Source organism: Sebastes umbrosus, chromosome 8 (assembly GCF_015220745.1).
Source record: "Sebastes umbrosus isolate fSebUmb1 chromosome 8, fSebUmb1.pri, whole genome shotgun sequence".
Classification (NCBI taxonomy): domain Eukaryota; kingdom Metazoa; phylum Chordata; class Actinopteri; order Perciformes; family Sebastidae; genus Sebastes; species Sebastes umbrosus.
This window is the reverse complement of record NC_051276.1, coordinates 4,206,334-4,216,498: the sequence shown is the minus strand read 5'-3', so window position 1 is coordinate 4,216,498 and position 10,165 is coordinate 4,206,334. Positions and strand designations below refer to the sequence as shown.

General features: G+C 42.7%; 1 protein-coding gene across 2 annotated transcripts in view; it reads left to right on the top strand.

The window, feature by feature from the left end:
- The first annotated feature begins 2,686 nt into the window (after positions 1-2,686).
- sema4c (sema domain, immunoglobulin domain (Ig), transmembrane domain (TM) and short cytoplasmic domain, (semaphorin) 4C) overlaps positions 2,687-10,165 on the top strand; it is a 134,736-nt gene continuing 127,257 nt past the window's right edge. For both annotated transcript variants that reach the window (XM_037777183.1, XM_037777182.1), the window contains exon 1: positions 2,687-3,255. The gene's annotated coding sequence lies outside the window, so the exon portion shown is untranslated. The remainder of the gene's footprint in view (positions 3,256-10,165) is intronic.

The window sequence follows — 10,165 nt, the reverse complement described above, 5'->3', positions numbered from 1 at the left end:
AAGACATAGGAAGACTACACTTTAAAAAAAATGAAGGAAAAAACAATAATTATAATAATTGATTAATTAATTAAAAAAACATAGTAATACTTGTATAACTTAACCTGCAAAATGTTGCCTATATTTAAAAAAAAACAAAAAAACACAAGACTTCTAACCGATAACCAGCCTCACACTCTCCCCTTATTTGATTTAGACCAGTCTTTTTTTTAAATGTGTTAGTCCAACAAATTTATGAGTGCAACACTAAATCGCTGGAGTACCCCTTTAAGAGAGTAAGCCATATATACAACATGAGCGATGTTGTGTACTTGATTGGTGACTTGCCCCCAAATGGGATTGCATATAGTAGAGTGACTTTGGCTCAAGAGTGGAGTGGACATTAATCTCAGAGTCGATGGGAAAAAAAAACCTGACTCTTCCCGTTGTCCTCAGCCAGGACGATGAACTTCAACTCTTGATTAACAGGCCAGAGCTTGAAAACATGATAATACAATCCGTCACTCTTGCAACAGGAATGACCTACTACAGTTAAAGAGTTTTAGGACATAAAAATACTCTAGAAATGTGTGTCTGATGTTGTTTTCCCACAAAAAAGGTTCAATCACCTCATAAAAAATTCTTGAAATCACATCTACTCCTTCTCCCTCGTTGAAAAGTTCACCGAAAAGTCATTTCTCAGAGTTCAATGGAGGCTTCAAGTGTCCACATCACATGGTGTAAAAGTTGCATACTGGGCCGTGATTGGCTTCCACACTAGTTGTGATGTTACAACATCTACTTGCATTTACAGTGTTTAACTGAGATTTAAACTTCTTCAGCAGATGAAAGTGAAAACAGCCTTGAACCTTGTAGTGTCAAACTCTGCACATTGAAGCTCCAAAGATCCAAGTGCGGTAACATTAATCATAAGATCGTTTTTTGGAGTGGAAAGGGGCTTTAAGAAAAAAAAAAAGATGAATGCAGGACTTTAACCTGAAGAAAAAGAATTGAATAGAAATGATAAAAGTTACATTTGGTGAAAGGTTTCATCTGAAGAGATCAAAGAACTCAAAAACAACAGATTATTTTTACTCTTAGGTTGTATTTTCAGTTGTATTTTCGTAGTAATTACCTAGGACGGCTAAATGTGGGCCAACTATAGAGAGGAGAAATCTCGTCCCTTCCACTGGACCACCTTATTTTGTTAAAAAATATGAACGGTAGTCAACGACGAGAGACAAATATTTTTTTTATCCCGTTTGAATTGCGTCAAGAATCACACATATGAGGTTTGTCAGTTTAAAAGATAATTTTTCAAATAAAAAAAGTGGCAATTTGTTGTAAAACTGTTGAAGTATCAGACTGGGAAAATACGTAATTAGAAAGACTACGCACCCAAAGATAGTATAGTGACGTCTCTCTCTCTAAAGCTACGATGCCTGTGTGTTTCCTACTGGGATGAACTCACACAAGCGACGGGTATCGCTCGTTCTTTCTCTTCCTGGCTGATCAAAAGACCAGCTGGATAAAACACATCAGGTACATTTGTGCGTGGATCATAGCTAAGTTAGCTAGCTAGCTAGTGTTGGTGACGTATATTGTGCGAGACGAGACATGCAGCTCATTGAGTGGTTTCAAACAAAACTAAATGATACTACGACAAACTGTGACTTTATTGACTTGACAAATTATGTTTTTAATTGACAAACATCATTTGTGTGATTAATATTTGTACATATTTTTTCAGAAATAAGGACCTAAGGGGGGGAAGGGACTTCACCTCACTATTCATTATCTTAAACACAGAGTAACCAACAGCAGTATAACTACAGGCTCTAAGTTACTGATCTTTAAGCACATGATTTGCTGAAGAATGTGTCAATCACGCTGCACCTGCAGCCTCCGCTATCCCGCACCCAACTCTCAGGAGCCAATAGTAGCCCGGCCTACTGACAACATGTTTGATTGGAGAAAAACAAAAACAATGTGAGGATAAGGAAATACTGCAGCGTGTCTACAAGACCCAAATGATCCAAACCGAAAAGGAGGAAACTATTGGAAGTTTGTTTTTAAGAAGATATGTTGATTTACTGGGAGTGTTAGCACTAGCGAGGAGGACCGGCTCACGTTCAAGTCAGCACCAAGAATCAAGAGACGGCTAGCACCGCTAACGCTGCACATTGACCTGCTGTGGAACATTTGCTTTGCCTTACAGGGACATGAAAAGTCCAGCTCAACTACAGAGCAGGTTTATTGGGGCTCGTGCCTTGCTCACTGGCGCTTCAGTGGGGCAGGAAGTGGTGAAGAACTAGACCCTCCAGTCTAACAATGGTCTCTCTAACCAGCCGGGCCACCCTGCTCCCCAGCACCGTTAAAAAGGACCTCGGAGTGTCCCGGGGTCAGACCCCTCAGGTTGAGGCACTTTGCCAGAACAGACCTCCCCTCTCCTACACAATGCAGCGGGTCTTAATGAAGCTGTGTAATGGCTGCTGGAGCTGGTGGCCCCTCGTCTGTGTCGGGGCCCTTGTTCAGAGGCTAATAATGGGCGGGGACCTGTTTGTGTGCCTTTTTTTTGAACTGCTCCCAGGTCCCTGCTGGGATGCGTACTGCAGGAGCAGGCTGGGGGCGCACACACACACACACACACACACACGCACACGCACACGCACACACACACACACACACACACACACACATCGTTTCCAGTGGAGGTTGGCACGGAGACGCAGCGCCTCGACCGCTCCGCTATGTGTGTGTGTGTGTTTGGTGCGGACTGACTGACTGACTGACTGACTGCTGAAACTTGTGCGCAGAGAGGCGGATAGACTCATCTATAGCTCGTCCCAGATAGTGGATTAAATTCACGCTTTTCTCCCCCTTTCCTCCTCCTCCTCCTCCTCCTCCTCCTCCTCTGGTTTCGTGTTACAAAGCCTTGGGAGGGAGTTGCGCGGAGAGAGAGAGAGCCAGTTCCTCTGTGGAGAAACTGAATGACAGGATCATATGGCTTCATTCGCCTTCTAGTCCGACCATCTACAAAAACCTAAAAACAGAGGAAAAGAAGAAGAAGAGAGGAAACCGCGGGGCGAATTCATCTGAAATAGATGAAGGATGTGGAATAATTCATAACTGAAATTCAAAAAGAAATCCGAGATAACGGAGACAGAAGAGAGAGAGAGGGGAGAACAGGATATCAGTCGTCGGAGAAAAGACGAGGAGGAAAGGAACCTTCACCATCATCATCATCACCACCACCACCGGGATAATAATAATAAGGTAAGTTGTTATTTGTGTCGTGATGCTGTCTGCGGTGCTGCGAGGCGGCTGGATTAAAAGTAGGCTGAAGGGAAGCAGAGGTAGAGATCCTGATCCGGAGTCTCCGGATCTCCAACTGTTGCCATGAAGCCCTCTGTTTTCTCTGTGAAATAGGACGATGTGGATGCGATGTGTAAATGGCTGGTTTATGTGCTGTATGTTGTGCTGTTTGGAGGCTCAATGTGATGCAACTTTATCTCCGTTTCGCGCAGTGTAAACACAGCGCACTGCGGTCAGGAGCTGCTGGAAGGGAATCAACTACTGGGCTTCACTGGATACTCTCTATGTTATATCCATCCAGTGCTCCACAATCACAGCCCACTATACTGGGACTATACTATATCACACTTCATATCATATACTATTCATGCTGCCATAATTATATCTGTGCACCACTTCAAGAGGGAAATCTGTTCATATTTTATTATTTACCTGCTATATTTCTATGTCTGTGAGTGTGTGTGGTGCCCTATAATGAACTTTTAGGAGCCTCTCTTAGCTTGATAGTGTTTTGCATCTTCTGTGGCATCAATATAATATTCCATAAATACTCCTAACTTACTTTGTGACTTCTGTTGGCCGCCTGAAGAGAGGCTTTTATAGTTAATAGAGATGTAGTGTGTGCTCACGTGGATGCAGCATCTTACTGAAAACACATTTTAATAGTTCATTTTCACATAGTAGTTATAGTTATAGTATATGACAGCCCTCATCCACTTCCAGTGCCATAAAAGCAATGAGTCCCTACGAATTGCTGCCTCTTATTTCCCGCTTGCTCAGCTGACACTCCAAAAAATGATGCTCTTATTTGTGACAATGTTCCACTGACTTGAGATATCACTTTGGAGTGTTTCCCCCGCTTATTCCTCTTCTGATTTTTTTGCCTTAATGAAGTAAGTATTAGTTTCAGTTGAGTGATTATTGTAATTACTGAGGAGGAGGAGGAGGAGGAGGAGGGCAGGCAGGCAGGCGTCCACGCTGGACAGTGAGCAGGGATTTGTGTAAAAAGGTGGTGGTATAGGAAGAGGAGGAGGAGGAGGAGGAGGAGGAGTGGGGGGTCTGCCTGCTTTTCCTTGTCTTTATATTTTTACTAGCTGGATGGTGCCACTGCCAGTTAACTCACAGACTGCACATGGGGGGAGTGTGGCCCTTCAGAATAAAGACAGTAAAGGTTGTGGGAGAAGTTACTGGAGCCGTGTTATTGCCATGCAGGGATGGAGGGATGACTTTATACGAGGATCCACTTTCGATATGTGTGTCATTTTCCTCATAAAAAGTTTGTCACAGGATTTCTTCCTCATCAGGTTGGTGGGTGGGCGGGCAGGTTGGTGTGTTTGCGCGCCGCCGCCGCCGTGTCATTTGCAAAAGATTAATGAAAGGAATAGAAGCTGTGGGGTTCAGCGTCATGAGTTGACATTTGCAGTGTAGCGGAGGGATAATCCTACACAAAATTCCCTTTACTCACCTTTTTAATTTGTGAAAATCAAGTTCACACACCTTTTAAGAATGGACGTAATCCGTGATATAAATACGCAGAGAAGATTATTACAAGAGTCTTGTTTGGTTTGTTCCTCCTGATATCTGCATTATTCCCAGGCACAGAGGAGAAAAAAAAGCCTTGAAAATCCAGTTTTATCCAGGGCAGTTGCAACAAAGACACACACACACACACACACACACACACACGCTGCAGCCCTCTGGCCCCAGATGTTAATGCCTCCATTGAGAGAGAGCCACAGGACTCCTGCCGACTCGATCTCTTCATTGTCGGACAGACAATGGACTCCACATCCTGACGGCCAGCCTCCTTCCCATCTTCCCTCACACACTCCTCATGCTCCTCACACACACTCGCACAATTAAACAGCATGCAGTCATGCAGACAAAGGACCACATGCATCATGCATACATGCTTTTATAGTCGGGTTCAGGCGTACACGTGTGCAGCTTCACTCATTCAATATTCTGTTGTGGCGTTTGAGTACAAGTTAGACGAACGAGGATGTGTTGTTTCTTGCTTCTGGCTGCCACAAACGACTACTTTCATAAATAGACTAATCTGCTGGTTATTTTCTCCATCGAGCAAATAATTGTTTTGTCTAGAAAAGGTCAGAAAACAATTCATACATTTCCAAGTAGAGTTGTTCCGATACGAGTATCGGAAATGCGTTTGATACCACCCAGTACGCCAGTCTATGCACCTATTAACCCAGGATAATATCAACATGTTTAACTGGAAAACCAGTTCTTTGCCACCTCAAAAACAGGAGGCTTTACTGTACTGTCGCCCTGGATGTATCATGTCTGCGACGGGCAGCTACTGTTTTAGAGCAGCAAAGAAGAACTGATTGCAGGTAGTTTGTCACGTGACGATAGCAAACAACAACAGTGCGGTGCTAGTGGAGTGTAACGGTAGTCAGAGCGAAGAAAATGTCAGCCATTTAGCGACATCTCACAGTGGAAAATCCAACAAGTAAAACGGCGATATGTACAGTATGGAAGGCTTCTGTTTCCAGGGGTCTATTGCATTTGTTTTCTGTATGCATTTGTTCATGTTTTACAAAGGGTTAACCTGGCCCAGGCCATACAACAAAGATAGTAATCATAATCACATTCATACATGGTCAGTAGTAAACAGCTGTTACTAGTTCAGCTGTTATCAGTACCATCCATGTCATTCTAGCTTGCCGTAAAGGAGGCTAAATAACGCTCCAAAACTTACTCTAAATTTTGGCGAGGAAAAACTGGCATGGGCATTTTCAAAGGGGTCCTTTGACCTCTGACCTCAAGATATGTTAATGTAAATGGGTTCTATAGGTACCTACGAGTCTCCCCTTTACAGACATGCCCACTTTATGATAATCACATGCAGTTTGGGGCAAGTCATAGTCAAGTCAGCACACTGACACACTGACAGCTGTTGTTGCCTGTTGGGCTGCAGTTTGCCATGTTATAATTTGAGCATATTTTTTATGCTAAATGCAGTACCTGTGAGGGTTTCTGGACAATATTTGTCATTGTTTTGTGTTGTTAATTGTTTTCCAATAATAAATATATGCATACCTTTGCATTAAGCAGCATATTTGCCCACTCCCATGTTGATAAGAGTATTAAATACTTGAAAGATCTCTCTTTAAGGTACACTTTTAACAGTTTAATATTGTGCAGCCCCAGATAATAATAACTATATATATTTTTTATCACATTGGTATCGGCTAGGTATTCGGTATCTGCCGATATCACAAGTTCAGGTATCGGTATTGGTATCGCGAAGGAAAAAATGGTCTTGGAATGTCTCCGTTTCCAAGAGCCCAAGATTTTCATCACATAAAACAGCTGAGAAGCTGCAAAAAAGCTTTTTTTTTGTTGTTTTTGTTTGAAAAGCGATTAAAAATTGTTGCTGATTAATCAATCAATTAACCAATCACTTCACCTCAGCTTCACTTTCTGCGTCAGCCTATGTGTTTGCATATCTTTGCGCATGTGTGCACATATGTGACATAAACTGTGTCTATGACACCAATGGGCCAACGCTGCATCATATGCGTTACGTCGTCACTGCACCAGATGTCTACTGTGTGTGCTTCTGTGTCAGTGTGTGTGTGTGTGTGTGTGTGTGTCTTGTCATCTCTGTGTCACATGCATCGCATCAATGCAACGGATCCAGCAGCCCACATGGTGAGCAGCTGAATGCACAGTAAACCGCCGTGATAACGCGATGACTCCTGATAATGTAACACAAAAGCTCTGCATACAGGAACACACACAGAGACCGGTGAGGCTGTGTTCATGCTGGGTACGTTGTCGTAGGAGCATATATATGGATCTGAATTCGCTAACGATCATGTATTTCTTCACATCCTCCTCTGAGCAACAGTTGATGTGCCAGCTTCCCACAGTAGGATTTCTTTTTTCTTTTTTTTTCATTCCACCGACGATATAATTCGCTCTCTATCCGCCTTTTCTTCCTTTTAAAACTTTCTTTCAGAAGCAGATTTGCTTTTTGTTTTCGCTGTTTCAAACTGCTCTGTGTTTCCTGCTGAGTTGAAGGGAGTTCACATCTCCGGCCATGCCCTCTCTGTTCTGATACTGCAGGAACAGAATCGGCTTTTTTTTTTTTGTGCTACACAGCGCGCGCGTGTGTGTGTGTGTGTGTTTGTGTTGAACAGAGATATGGTTCATGGCAGACCAGATGCAAGGTCTGGAGAGCAGAAGCAGATGGGTCGTGTGTGTGTGTGTGTGTGTGTGTGTGTGTGTGTGTGTGTGTGTGTGTGTGTGGGTGTGTGTGTGTGTGTGTGTGTGTGTGTGTGTATGTGTGTGCTGGAGGAAAACAGTGGGGGGGCGGGGCTGAGCTGGGCTGGACAGGCTGATGTTTAGAGAAGAAGGAAGGGAAGAGGCTTGTTTACAGGACCATGATGGTAAATGGGCTTAGACAGGGTGCAGGGTCAAAGTGATATAAACCTGATGTTTTCATGCTTTCTGTGCCCGTATTATTATTATTACTATTAGTTCATTATTGAGGAGCTACAGAGACGAGGTAGTGTGTGTGTGTGTGTGTGTGTGTGTGTGTGTGTGTGTGTTGAGAGAAGGTGTGATATGTGCACAGCTGTGGACTGAAATGACACTGTGACACCGGAACGTGAAAGTCTGACTCGCTGATTCACACACACGAACATTAAGGATTTTTACAAACATTAGCATGTCACTGATCTCTGATCATGTTGTGTCTTGTGTAATAATCATAATCAGAGTTGATGAGACAACTTACAGTTTTAAGTTTTTGTCCAAATTTAGCCAAAAACCCTGAACCTTGTTGCTCCTCGTGTCCTCCCTCCCTAACCTCAGGCGATGTGCCTTTCTTTCCTGCAGAGGATAAATGGCCCTTTTTTTTCGGGGTTGTTTAATTGACCTTTCTCTCCCTTCCACCATCTGCTAGTTTTTAAAAAACAGTTTTACCTCAACTAAGAGAACAGCACCGTCCACCTCTTCTGTGCCCTAAAGCAATCTTTCTTTTGCGCTGTAAATCTGGATTGATCTGGAGTAAATCTGCGGCGGCTGAGATAGCTCAATGCACTGCAATTTAACAAAACACAAGCACATTTGGAAACACTTTCACCAGTTAGACAAAACATACAGGATGTAAAGAAGTGCTTTGCGAATTGACAAACAAGAAAATATAGAAACGCTGCAAGTCAACACCAGGAAGTGTGACGACGAATTTAAAAACTGATGAACATTGGAGATGTCACAGTGAGGAAACTTGTGACAACACCGGTGTTACCGATTTATACCGGACAATATCTGTAGAACACTTACTTTGATCTTTAACGTTGGAAGGCTGTGTGTCTGGCCTCTCCGGTGGAGCTTTCGCTGCGGGACCGCAGGTTTTCACCTGGCGCTGCTGCGCCGCACACACCGGGATTACCTCATTAACGTTATGGCTCCCTATTAGCTTCGGGCCCCCTGAGGCAAATTTGTTATTTGTGATTTTGGGCTATACAAATAACACTGACTTGACTTGACTGACTTTGGGTTTAAATCTGAAAAATTGCCTAACAGGCGCCTTTTCTTTTCGCTTTCACACCAAATCTGACTCCTGCTGCTCTGAGCTGACACTCCGGAACAGACATTTTCACTTTCAGTTTGTAGCGTCCGTCGTCCGACTATGTGTTGATAACACAGTGATACGTGAAAATGAACTAAATGAGTTTTATTTCTATTAGAAAAAAGCAAAACGACGGTGGGGGCGGTAGGCAAGTAATGTAATCGGTGTTTGCCTGAACACCGTGTAACACCGGGAACACGACTACCGCGGCAAACCTAATGAACATGCCCGATTAACCACCTGTCAGTGATGTTGGGAAGTAAACTAAGGATGTTTGTTTTAGATTTGATTCCATTGATTCTGATATTATTTGAGATGCTAGCTACCAGGGGTGGGAAAAAAATCGATTTTGAAATCAATTTTTTAATGCCAGAATCGATATATTTGCTTCATTTGAGTCTATGCAGAGGTAGCAGGAAGTTATCGCTTTTATTGTTGTAGTCTGAGTAGGGTCCGCGTGGATACGACCTGCACCCTCACAATTTAAATCCACATTACTGATCATTATTTATAAAAAATTAAATGATAATAAAATAATTCCTAGCATGTTGTTCATCAGATTGTAGTGCCCCCCACAGAAACTTACGTTGTGATATTGTGTCCCAGTTCCATTATACATCTTACATGTAATTGCAAAGACTACATGAACATTTTCTTAGTGCAGTTAACATGCAAACGCACTTCAGGATTTTGTACTAAGGAAAGATAGACTACGCATATCAAAGGACACCGTGAATTAAACCTCACAAAGAGAAAGTACAATGCTTTTTTCCAGTGATTTAATACTTATTTTCTGCGATCCTATATCTTCCCGGAGCGGTTCTCACCACCACCTGCAATTTATCTACATTTTTTGCAGCTGTAGCACCGCAATTTTCTTTGTGCACTGTGGGACAATAGTCTACATCAACAGCACACTCAAAAATCCAGCTTTTTATAGAATGCATAATAGACTTTATTTTGTTCTTTTACATTAGCGTTTCAGAATCTGCATGTATTAGAATTGTGACACAGTTTATAACTTGCTTGTTTCTGTATCAGACTGTGTTTTGTGAATTTGCCGGGTTGTTTCTTTATGCTGTTTGTGTTTGTGGAATTTCCCAATCTGCATAATGTGTTCTATTTATTTACAGCATGCGACTTGTGTTAAGTGTTGCTGATGTTTGATGCTGTTTCTTTATCTGCAGTGCCTCGAGCTCTTCCGGCTCCTCCTGGCTCGCTTGTTTACAGGAACGTTTCTAATGTCTCAAAGTTGACGCAGCCATA